The sequence below is a fragment of the Gracilinanus agilis genome, chromosome 4, assembly GCF_016433145.1.
Source record: "Gracilinanus agilis isolate LMUSP501 chromosome 4, AgileGrace, whole genome shotgun sequence".
NCBI classification, from domain to species: domain Eukaryota; kingdom Metazoa; phylum Chordata; class Mammalia; order Didelphimorphia; family Didelphidae; genus Gracilinanus; species Gracilinanus agilis.
Genome location: NC_058133.1, coordinates 119456353 through 119468778, shown reverse-complemented (window position 1 = coordinate 119468778; position 12426 = coordinate 119456353). Strand labels below are relative to the sequence as shown.

Genomic DNA, 12426 nt, shown 5'->3' with positions numbered 1-12426 from the left:
TAAAATATAAAAAAATCCAAGTGATTTTTCATCAAAATTGCCTACCTACTATACTAAGGAATAGAAACAACTTTTAGATAGAATTTTTATTGGTTTTTTATAAATAATTTCTACAGATCAATTTCCATTTGATTTCCTAATGCTAGTGCCATTTTGTAATCTGTGGATACAGTTATTGAAAACAATGACACACAATGTTGAAAAAAACAATATTCTGGTTTGTCGAACAAACCAGAAAAGAAAGGAAATGCTGAGTTAAAGGTCTTCTGTCCACTCTCCGGTGTCTTGTCAATGTTACTATAGGACAATCCATCACATGGTCCTATTTCATGGTGTGGGTGATTTTCCTTTTTAACACATACAATAATGCCAAAGTGCAATAGGACAAAAGTATGTATACTCAGTTTCTTGGCTTTTGACCACAAAAAATCTGGTGATATCACCACACTTCCTCTCTAAACTTACCAGTTCCATCTACTAGCATGAGGATTCAAAAGAGATCATTAAAATGCCAGGGAATAAAATTCCTTAGATAAACCATTCCAGTAAATTAAAAAAAACATTCCATTATTAAAAATAGTCTTTACAAACTGGGGGACTTAGGGAGGGAAGGAATATACATTGGCTGTTTGAAGATATCATTTTTAAATCTACCTAATTTTTAAATTAATGCTACAAGCACTAGGTGAATTAGAAAAAAAAAAAAAGAACATTTTATGTGGTCTGATTTGGGTGGTTAGAAGTAAATATGATAGAAAAATCAGACCTGAGCCAATTTAAACATAATATATCAAGCTATCCTAACCAAAATCAATTAAAAAAAAAACAACAAAAAAAAACTCTACTACTTTATACCTGGAACTCAGTGGTCCTAACTATGGAGAGCCCAAGCTTCACTTCACCTCTATCTCAGTTTCCCTGACTTCTATCTAGTCAAATTCTACCTTCTGTAGGAGTCTTTCATAGTATCCCCAACTCTTAATGTTTTCTCTTCTGAGATTTCTTTCCACCTATTCTGTATGTCTTTTAGGTACTAAGTTATTTAGGTTATCTCTCCTATTAGAATGGAAACTCCTACATGTACAATGTCCTGCAAATACAATAAATCCTACAAATACAATAAATTTTACATTTATTTATATCCCCAGAATTTAGCATAATGCCAGATACATAGTAAACACTTAAAGAATGCTTTTTGATTGACTACTTCACACCTTATCCATCGAGCCATGCCTGGGCATCTTGCCATCTGATTTGCTAAGCATATAAAATCAGTGACCTGGTATCTGTTTGTCTGTCTTTAACCCAAACATACACCTACACTTTCCACCCCCGCTTCTAGAAAGGACGTGGTAATCACTTTTTACAGGTATATTCATCATCCCTTTAGCTCCCCAGAACAAAACTCTCTTCTCTGAATATTATTCCTTGATAAGTGATATCCCCTTTGGAATGAGCTCCCTGAAGGCAAGTACTGTCTCACTTTTACATTTGTATCTCCAGGGCTTAGCATAGTGCCAAAAACATAAGGAGTGCTTAATAATTTCTTTTATTTATTTATTCATCCATTCATTTGTACAGAAGGATAGACTAGCATCCATAGGAGAAAAAGCTAACAATATAAAAAAGTATTTATGAAATATGAAGAAAGGGAATACTCTTTTGAGGGTCTGGTACTGGAAGGATATGACAAATGGAGGATTCCAGTAAGAATGAGTTTGGGTACAAGGACTTGTTATACAACAAGATAATGAAATATAGTCCACGACCAAACTGACCATATACAGTAGCTAAAAAATAGTAGAAGTGGTAGCTCGTAGGAGAGAAGAATGCTATTAGCATTAAAAATTATACTAATAGAAAAATAAATATTCATCCTCTCTTTTTCTTCTTACCTACTAATTGTCTTCACTTTATCAAGTTTAATTTTGTTAATTTCCCCTTCATCTAACTTAAACCTTTTCTTAAACTACCCCCCAAGCCTAACCTTCAAACTCCAATCCCCTCAAGTATATATATATATATGTAGTATATATATATATATATATACACATACATACATAAGGAAAACCTTGCCTGAGTTCTATTATATCATTCAAACAATCTATTTCTCAATGAAGCTAAAAGGTAAAATTTCCACTTCACCTTTTTTCAAATATGTAAGATTTCTCATTCACCTACTGCTCCTACTAAATGCATCTTTTTATTCTCTAAAAATATTTCACTTATATATTCAACTATAATGTTCAATTGGTGTTCATTTACCAAATGTCCTTAATATATCCTTAATGTGTCAATTCTGTCTTGGTTCCTAAAAATATAATCCTACTCTTCAATTTGATTTGTATACAAATAGTGAATGGAAAGAAAGATTAGAACCCTTAGGGGAACAGTTACAAAATTAGATACAGAGCAGGCAAATAATGCAATCCTCTAAGTAAAGGCTAAAGAATCAGAATGCACATCTCCCAGCATTACAGGATATTACCAAAGAGAAATAACATGCTCAAGGCAGGTAACTGGAATTCAGAGATACATAGGTAAGGATCTGAGGACACATATGAAGTACATCGTATGTGTACAACATAAACACAATTTATAAGAAGGTAAAAACTAGAGGCTTAAAAAGGAGCCCTCAGCCTTCACCATAAAGAGTAAAGGTACATCTTTTACCATCACCATAAAGTTTAGGGGAAAAAAAAAACAACTAAGGCTTTTTGGAACTGAAACATGGGAAAATGTCAAAGGCCTCTACGAAAATGTTCCGCCTCCAGGTTCAAATCACAGAGATTCAAGTCTCAGGACCATTAGAGGGCCCCAGGTGACTTATGAAAAGAGCCACTGCAGAGATGAGGGATTTTATTTAGCATCCCAGTTCAACTATCTGCCCTCACCTTCAGTGCTTTGAACTCCTCAGAGTAAGGTAGTACTGTGAAATCCGTCTAGGAGATCACCTCTAAAGGAAAGGCACCAGCCTAAAAAGGTGAATTGTCATAGTGCAGATTTCATACTATAAACTATCAGGAATCTGTATTTGAAGACCACCTGTCAAAAAAGACCAGTTTTCTTTGGAACAACAGGTGGTCTCCTATGATTGACTGTACATAAAATACATGGTAGTATTAGTATTAGCTGATAACCTTCAGGAACTTACCACCTGCTGGGCTCCAACTATTGCCAGTCTGCCAAGGGGAGTGTCTACTTTTCCCTGTAGTAATGGTTCATGACTCATATACAAAGCAAGAAACCTAGGCAGTAGTAGGATTGTAGATAGGATAGAACAATCTTTATGACACAGTACTTTTTGCTGTGTTAAATTCTCATACTATGTATGAACTGTATCGAATGCTGAAAACATGAAGGTAAACCTAGAAATATAGCACTCAAAAAATGGTTTAAAATGGATACCTAAGGCTAAAAAATATTTAATTCTCTTTCATTTAATTAGCAACACATATAATTAAGAGACGGACCTGATTTAAGCTGAAATCAAAGAAAAGTAATGCATTTCCTAATACCTTAAAAAAAATAAACTTGGCTAGCTCAGTGGTCTTTGCTGCCACCTAGGATATTCATAGGTAGAATATAAGAATCAATCATTATTACAACTGGCATTTATATAGCATTTTGAGGTTTGCAAAGTACTTTATATGCATTATCTCAATCCGGACAAAAATCCTGCAAGAGAGGTACTACAGATCTCCATTTTATAGAAGAGAAAAATGAAGCCCAGAGAAGTTAAGAAATTCACTTCTTGGTTTTATTACAAATAAGCACCAAAATTGGGATTCAAAACCATATTTCTCTGAATTTTAAGTACAGCACTGTTTTCACTACACAATACTGATACAGTTAATGTATGTTAGAGAGAAATGTGAACATGGAAAACTACATGGTTAATGTACCATATCCATAAACACTAATTATATTCAAATTTCTTACCAAGAATTGTAGGGATCTTTATCAACTTGCCTCCTTTTTTTTTATTATTCAACATCATACTCTGCTATTGTCTGGTTCACATTCCTGTAAATCGTTTCTTATCCACAACATAGCCACTACCATTCTATGGTTCTCTTTTATATTTCTTTCAAAAACAAATCCGTCCTTTATTTCAATGAACTGCATTACTTTACTTCAAAACAATGCTTAATAGTTCCATCAACAACTAATTCTATGACTTTAGAAAAGTCATTTAACATCTCTGAAGCTAGGTTTCATCACAGGTAAAAATAAGAATTGGGCTAGGTAATTACTAAAATTCCCCTATGCTCTAAAATTGTATGATATGCTGAAAAATACCATGAAGCCTCCTTTAACTTATTTTAACTATAGACTTTACATATCCAATTATTCCAATATTCACAACACTTACACTAAGGTATAGTTGTGACAGCCAAATAAACTAATGAAATCTTGAGCTATATAAAAAAGGATATAGTTTCCAAGAATAGAGGTGACAGACCCACTGTATTCTGCCTTCATCACAACTCATCTAGAATACCATTTTAGTTCTGCATATCACAATTTAAAGAATACAATTATACATTGGAGAGTATCCAGTAGGGCAATCAGGGTAGTAAAGGGCTTTGAGTTAACATAATGTGAGCACTAGATGAAAAAACCAGTCATGTTTAGCTTGGATTTAAAAAAAAAATCCATGGAGGATGGAGATGAAGGTTTTGAGGGAATATAATGGCTGTCATATTGAGAAAAAGACTTAAACTTTGTTCTATTTGGCCCCAGAGAACAAAACACCAGGAATGATGGGTAAGATGCAAAAGGACAAATATTTCACTCGATGTCAAAAAAAAACAAAACTTGTTAACAATTAGAGTCATCCAAAAACAGGACAGTCTCTTCTTTAGGCATTAGGAACTCCCTCCTTGAAGGTCTTTAAATAGAGCTGGGAAGATCACTCAGTATAGGTGTTCTAATGATGATTCCTTCATGTCTGAGTTGGAATAGATGGAAACAGAAGATTCAAACCTAAAATTCTGTGATTCTATTATTTCTTTTTCTTTCCTATAGAAAATTCCCAAAATTCTTCTAATGAAGATCAATTTCTGATCTGTATATAGTTTTAAGAGAGTTGCCAGTAGCCTACAAATTAAACAATGTGCATACAGTTACATTAGCATGTATGAAACAGGGGGAACTTGAATCTAGGTCTTCCAGAATTGAAGGCCAGCCTTCTATCCCATATATCACCCTGCAGCATCATCAACATTTATATAACAATATAATTATTACATATATAAACTTATAATTATATACATACATACATACACACATATATATATATATATATGTAAAAAGCAATGTCATCAGAGAGAAATTACAACCAGAAAAGAAGATAGATTGGCCAGGTAAAAGTGAGAGGCTAACAGAATGCTTGTGTGCTTTGTAAGTCTCCATGCATTGCCATGATATCTGGAAGAAACATACAGTATATTGGGTGGAACTTTGTTTTTTGTTTCATGTAAACAAGTCACTGGAAATGAGAAAGCAAGAAAGGGTTGCAACGTATGCCACTGGATGGAGCATTCATATAAAGGAGATAATAAAGCCATCTAAATAGTTCCTTTAGCACTTAAGTTTTGTACATAGTAGGCATTCTAGAAACCAAAAATAAGAGAAGAGTAATATCAAGTTCTGAAGTAAAATACCAACAATAAAGTCTAATCAATAGTCACTAGAAAAATGCTAGTAGTCAGTTTGAAATTCTAATAGTGCCACCTAGTGGATCTAACAACTAACTTCTAGTATTTATGAGAAGCTTATTAAAACATTTTTCAATTTTAAAAGATACCTTGAGTAGGATCTTATATTTGAATTTTAATAAATTTTAATTTAAATGAATGAATAATTCATATTTTAGTGCTACTAAATAATGTCTTTATAAACCTATCAACCAAAGTTCCCACCATTTGAAAGCAAGAAAAATAAAATAGTGCAGAAATAATTAATACTAATGTGATAAATTTTCAAACCAAAATAATATTAAAATTTTGTTATTTTATGCCCCCAGAGAGACTTCAGAATAGGAGAGGTATCCCTCATAACAGCATGATTTAACTACAGTCTAATGTGGAGGCCACAAAATATACTACATGACCTTGGAAAGTCCCATCTAGTCCCACAATTACAAAATTATTTAAACATGTTAATAATTTTCTCCCAGAAGACATACTAAAAGAAACTATCATTGAAATAAGTATCTTCAAAATCAAGGCTAATTCACATGGAAGCAACTTTCCAGCCTTTGCAATGTGTCAATGGGTACTTTGGGAGTTCTTTATCCACAATATTTGGGCAAAAAGACAGACAGGTTTTGCTGTACCAGTACATATTTAAGTGCATTCACACTTAAAGTATGTTTATTTCAATGCTACACAGGAAACTGAGCAAGTCCCATTTGTGTAGCAGTTGTGATCATCTATTTTCCCTAGCCTTCGTTTTGATGTATGCACCTGGAAAATGTCCTTTCCAAAAATGCAAAGGAAGTCAAGTAATGTATTAGAGAGGAAATGACACAACTGAACAGATGAGATTATACAGACATCAAAGGCTCTGATAACAAGGCCAGCAGGACAATAAATCAATCCATAACCTTAAAGCAACCAAACAGATGAGGGAAAATGTGTCAAGAAGCACCACTCCCATGTTTCATTCTTATCACAGCTGCATAATTCCACAAGTGATGCAGGTAACTTTGTAGTCAAATTCAATTATACAGAAAGGCAGAGGCTGGTAATGAAAATAAGATGACACTAATTTATCTTTGAATTGTACATTTAAAAATATCATCCTTGAACTCTCCAAGTGATGGTTTCATACCACTTTGAAAATGGGGTGAATAGCAACTCTTTTTTTTAATGTAAGATTATTTCTAAAATTTGATGACCATGAAACTATGAACTGATTTCCCAGAGTACAACAATATCCTATTAATCTGTAAAAATCAACATTTCTCCAAATGCCTACCTTTTCCATTCAATTCAATAAGCATTTATTAAGCAATAACTATGCTCAAGAACAGCATCATGCAGCCAGGGGAAGCCAAGATAAATCTAAAATTATCCCTATCCACAAGGAATTTGCATTCCATTGAGAGAAGACAACTTGAACAAAAATATTTAAGAATAAAATACACACAGAGTAAATAAAAAGTAATTTGGGGCAGGGAAAAGAAAGTACTAGAAACTTTGGGGATCAGTTGACTAAAGAACTTTTGTTCTCAAAAAGCACTTTTGTTTAAAGAGAAGCTAAGTTCAATGGAAGTTTAGATGCTTGATAATTTTTGATGAAGGAGGCAGCTGGGTGGCTCAGTGTATTGAAAGCCAGGCCTAGATGGGAGGTCCTGGGTTCAAATCTGACCTCAGACACTTCCTAGCTGTGTGACCCTGGGCAAATCGCTTGACTCCCATTTCCTAGCCCTTACCACTCTTCTGTCTTAGAACCAATACACAGTATTGATTCTAAAATGGAAGGTGGGGAGTTAAAAATAATAATAATAATAATTTTTAATGACTAAAACTATCAAATGTGAGAGTCTCTTAAAGAACTTGAAAAGTCCTTTTATGGTTCAAAATTCCTTCCAAATTAACACTGAGAATATACTCTGTATATATAAATATATATGTACATATGTATGTATATACAAAATTATTACTGTTTTTACACATATACATACAACTTCAACCCAAGCTAGTCTGGCAAAAACAGAAGTCTAATAAGATAATAAATAATAATGATAAAGCAAAGGTCTAAGATGTAAAAGAACTAAATCAGTTAATTAATGAAGCATAGGATCATGAGAAACCTTACAAGATTTCTTCTGCAGCAAATGACAAGCAAAAACCCCTCAATTTCACTAGTTTGTATGCTTTCTTCAGACAACTTTCATTTAAATATAAAATAGTACCTATTGATGTCATCTGTTTTAAAACTTGACCACACATGCTCCATTAGCCTCAAGCATCTGTTCTCTGAACATGATATAAAGATAATCTACTTTCCTTGTACTCTAAATAGGCAAAGAGGCCTTAAAACAGAAGAATACGAGTTAAAGTTCACTAGCATATATTGGCTTTTCTTCTCTTGCTTAATCCATCTATATGCTCAATCAAAATTTTGAAAAATCATAATCTACCTTCAAAACACCATTTATTATACTTCGCCCAATTGCTCTGGAGAGAATTCCAGCTTTGTCTCTAAACTAAAACCCCCCACAATTTGGTGCACTCACTTCTGTACCATTCTCCTCTACTGCTCTGCTTACCTGTGGGGATTACCTAACTGTTGGCTTTTCTGTCCTTCTGTTATTAGGCACCCTTTCCCCTATGATTTCTCTGGAATTTGTAGACCTTTGAGTCTGAAAACAAATCTTTCACTTGCCCACTATGCCATATAATCTCAGGATATTTAAAAGTCATTTCACACTCATATAACACCGAATTTGCAGGCCATCTGACACTCTTCTATTTGTATTTGTCAACTGAGAATCTTTCGGGAGGATTAATTAGTCAAAACACATAAAGGCTCTGAATGATGAAGAGCATTACATAAGTGTGTTTAACATCATTTCCAGATGCATTTTTTCCATACCACATGGATATTTGAGGGAAGAATTAAAAAGATTTAAGCCAAACTACATAAACGGTTGGGGAAAAAAATGTCACTATGAGCGCTAAGAGAATTTATAAACCTTTTTCTTTTCTTCATCAATATCATAGACCAATTTTCTCCTTTCCATAATTTATTCCTATATATACATTTCAATCTGAGGGACAAATCTCTAATTGAGAAAAATTTTTGCTTCGACCTCAAGGGCAAATACAAATTCATCTACCTTGGAGCATGCTAACTAAATTCTCTAAAATGACTTCCCCACTATGCCCAAAAGGCTTTAAAAGACCTTTTGATCCAGCCATACCACTGCTGGATTTATACCCCAAAGAGATAAGGAAAAAGACTTGTACAAAAACATTTATAGTCACACTCTTTGCTGTGGCAAAAAATTGAAAAATGAAGGGATGCCCTTCGATTGGTGAATGGCTAATGTTGCAGGTAAATTACTGGAGGCAGGTAGGTAATCAGAAAGCTGCTAAGCCTCACTTGACTTGACAGGCTCTGTTGACTGAGTCTGCCAAGTAGGCACTGGAAATCACAGACACTGGATGAATCTGGGCTATTGGATGAAGTGTTTGCCAGGTAGTTACCCAATGTGTCAGTGACCCCAAGCCTATGGAGATCAGCTTAGCCAAGCCTCTGCCCACAACAGCCCAAGTCAGGAACCTACTGGGAGTTGTAAGTGTGTTTAACAACTCCTCTAGCCCTGACTTGGGGTTGAATTTTATGGTAAAGGATTGGTTTGGGCTGGTATAGATGGATTAATGCTATTCTGACTGAGGTTTATAAATCCCTTCCCTAATCAACTATAGATGATTCACCAGTTAGGAAAGGAACACCAATCTTCTTTGATTGAACTGTAACAGGGTTTATTTGCTATCTATAAGGGTTAGGAACAAGGAAACAGGATAAAGGGTTTTGGGAAATATTAAGCTAAGTCTAAATGAATAAAAGTGAAGTGAATCAACTGGATAATAAATTTGGTAATAGGCTGGAGCTTTCTTCTCCCTCCCACAATCCCTGGCTCAGCCCAGTCGTGGCACAAGCCAAAGGATAGGGAAGGTTAGTGATATTCTTCTTGTTGGTTGTGATGATGTTTCTCTCAGCTCTATTAATTAGCAGGTAATTGATTTCCTATGGCAACTAGATATGGATGCTGGTTTGCAGGTCTAGCCCTACCCTCCCTCCAACCCACCCTCCTCCCAAAAATCCTCAAGAATGATAGACCCAGTTTGTTGTTGTCTCTGGGTATTTATAGATTGGTTCCAACTGTCTTCTGACCCTAGCTTAGGCCAACCTGGGCACATTCCAAGGTCTTCAACCAACGTTCCTGTCACTCAAGATATCCTCCATCTTGTCCCAGAAATTCCTTATTACACTAAACAAATTGTAGTATCTGTTGGTGATGGAATACTATTGCGCTCAAAGAAATAATAAACTGGAGGGATTCTATGTGAACTGGAATAACCTACAGGAAGTGATGCAGAGTGAAAGGAGCAAAACCAGGAGAACATTGTTAACAGAGATGGACACACTGTGGCATAATCAAATGTAATAGACTTCTCTACTAGCAGCAATGCAATGATCCAGGACAATTCTGAGGGACTTATAAGAAAGAACACTATCCACATTCAGAGGAAAAACTGTGGGAGTAGAAACACAAAAGAAAAACAACTGCTTGATCACATGGGTCAATAGGGCTGGGGATGTAGACTCTAAACTATCACTCTAATGCAAATATTAATAATATGGAAATAGGTTTTAATCAATGACACATTTAAAACCTAGTGGAATTACTTATTGGCTACAGGGCAGGGGGAGGGGAAGGAAAGAACATGAATCATGTAACCATGGAAAAATATTATAAATTAATTAAATAAAGGATTTTTTCAAATAAAATTAAATGACTTCCCCATCAAAGTGAGATATCTTTTCATTTTAAAACACTATCCCGGGGGCAGCTGGGTAGCTCAGTAGATTGAGAGTCAGGCCTAGAGACAGGAGGTCCTAAGTTCAAATCCGGCCTCAGACACTTCCCACTTCCCAGCTGTGTGACCCTGGGCAAGTCACTTGACCCCCATTGCCTACCCTTACCATTCTCCCACCAAGGAGCCAATACACAGAAGTTAAGGGTTTAAAAAAAAACACTATCCCCATGGCTGAGAGAAACCAGACTTTATGAAATGATACAGAGTGAAATAAGAAGAACAATTTATAAAAAGACAAAATATTGTAAAAACATACAGCTTTGAAAGATTTAAGACCTGAGATCAACACAAGGTCCATCCACAATTCCAAAAAAATTATGATGAAACATACTGCCAATTCCTGATAGAGAGGTGATGGGACCAATATAAAGAAGATGACCTCCAATTTATCCTACTTATATCTTACTTATACATTTGCATGTTGTCTCCCCTATTAGACTGTGAGCTCCTTGAGGGCAAGGACTATGTCTGCCTTCCTTAATAGCCTTAATATCCTTAACACTGGCATTTAAAGCCTTCTAAAATTTGACTCCAACTTGCACATCCATGCCTATTTCTTACATTCCTGCCAAAACAGGCTCTATGAAATCTTCCAGACTCAGCCCTCCCTCTCTAATTTTATTGCCTTCACACAAGCTGTCCTCATATGTGGAAAGCATTCTTTACTTGTCTCCACATCTCAGAATTCTTCACTTCTACTCAAGGCTAGCTCACCTACTTGAAAATCTTGTCTGATCTACTGAGTTGTTAAAGCACTCTCCCTACTCAAATAACCTTATGTTTACTTATCTACCATTTATATCTTATTCTTCCCAGTATCCTGAAGCTACATGAGGGCAGGAATCATTCCATTTTAGTCTTGGTATCCCCAGACCTTATAACAATGTCTTATACACCAAACACACTTAATAATGCTTATTGAATTGTGTCTGAAAAGTAACCTAGTTAATTTTTAAAAGGCTCACAACCAAAATGTCTATAGGATAATAAAGTTTTTTGGCAACTGCAGCTCTTGAACACTTTCTAACAGGTTACAGAAAAGTTGTGAAATATGTCAAAGAAGGACTACCTACACTCATAAAATTATCTTTTCTTTCAGTAGTCAAGTAAAGAAAGGTGGCATAGCAATGTAGGTACATTACAAGGTTGGCCTTGGATTAAGAAAGACCTGGGTTTGAGGCCTACTTCTGACACATACTGCCTATGTGACCTCAGACAAGCTATTTTACTTTTCAGCAACCAACACAAGTCACTAAGATTATGTTTCAAAGCAAATGACCATATGCATTAGTATACTCTATTTCCCCAAAAAACATAAAAATATAAAATTATTACAAGAAGTTTATTTGAAATTATAACACCTACAAACCTAAACCAAATAAACATTTAAAGTGTCATATTACAATAGCTTATGTTTATATAGGGCTTTAAGTTTTACAAAGCACTTTCCTAAAAAGATCCTTGTAGTAAGGGTATTGACTCTATTTTATAGTTGAGGAAATTGAGGCTCGAAAAGGTTTATTGAATTTTCAAAGGTTTCTTGGCCTGAGTCAAAATTAGGTCTCAAATCCAGCTCTTCCAACTTTGGTGCAGTGTTCTGTCTACTCTACCAAACAATTTCTCACATTTATGCTCCTAAGGCACATAGAGAAAAAATCAGGAAGACCTGAGTTTTAATCCAGCCTCAAACACTTACCAGCTGTGTAACTCTGGGCAAGTCACAGCTGTTATTATTATTAGAGGGAAATTTTTCTTTTGGACAAAGCACTTGAGGGATATATATATATATATATATATATATATA

At 34.9% G+C, this 12426-nt stretch overlaps 1 protein-coding gene across 1 annotated transcript in view; it reads right to left on the bottom strand.

Annotated features, from left to right (window-relative positions):
* RPS6KC1 (ribosomal protein S6 kinase C1) overlaps positions 1-12426 on the bottom strand; it is a 203602-nt gene that overhangs the window by 122472 nt on the left and 68704 nt on the right. The gene's annotated exons all lie outside the window — the stretch shown is intronic.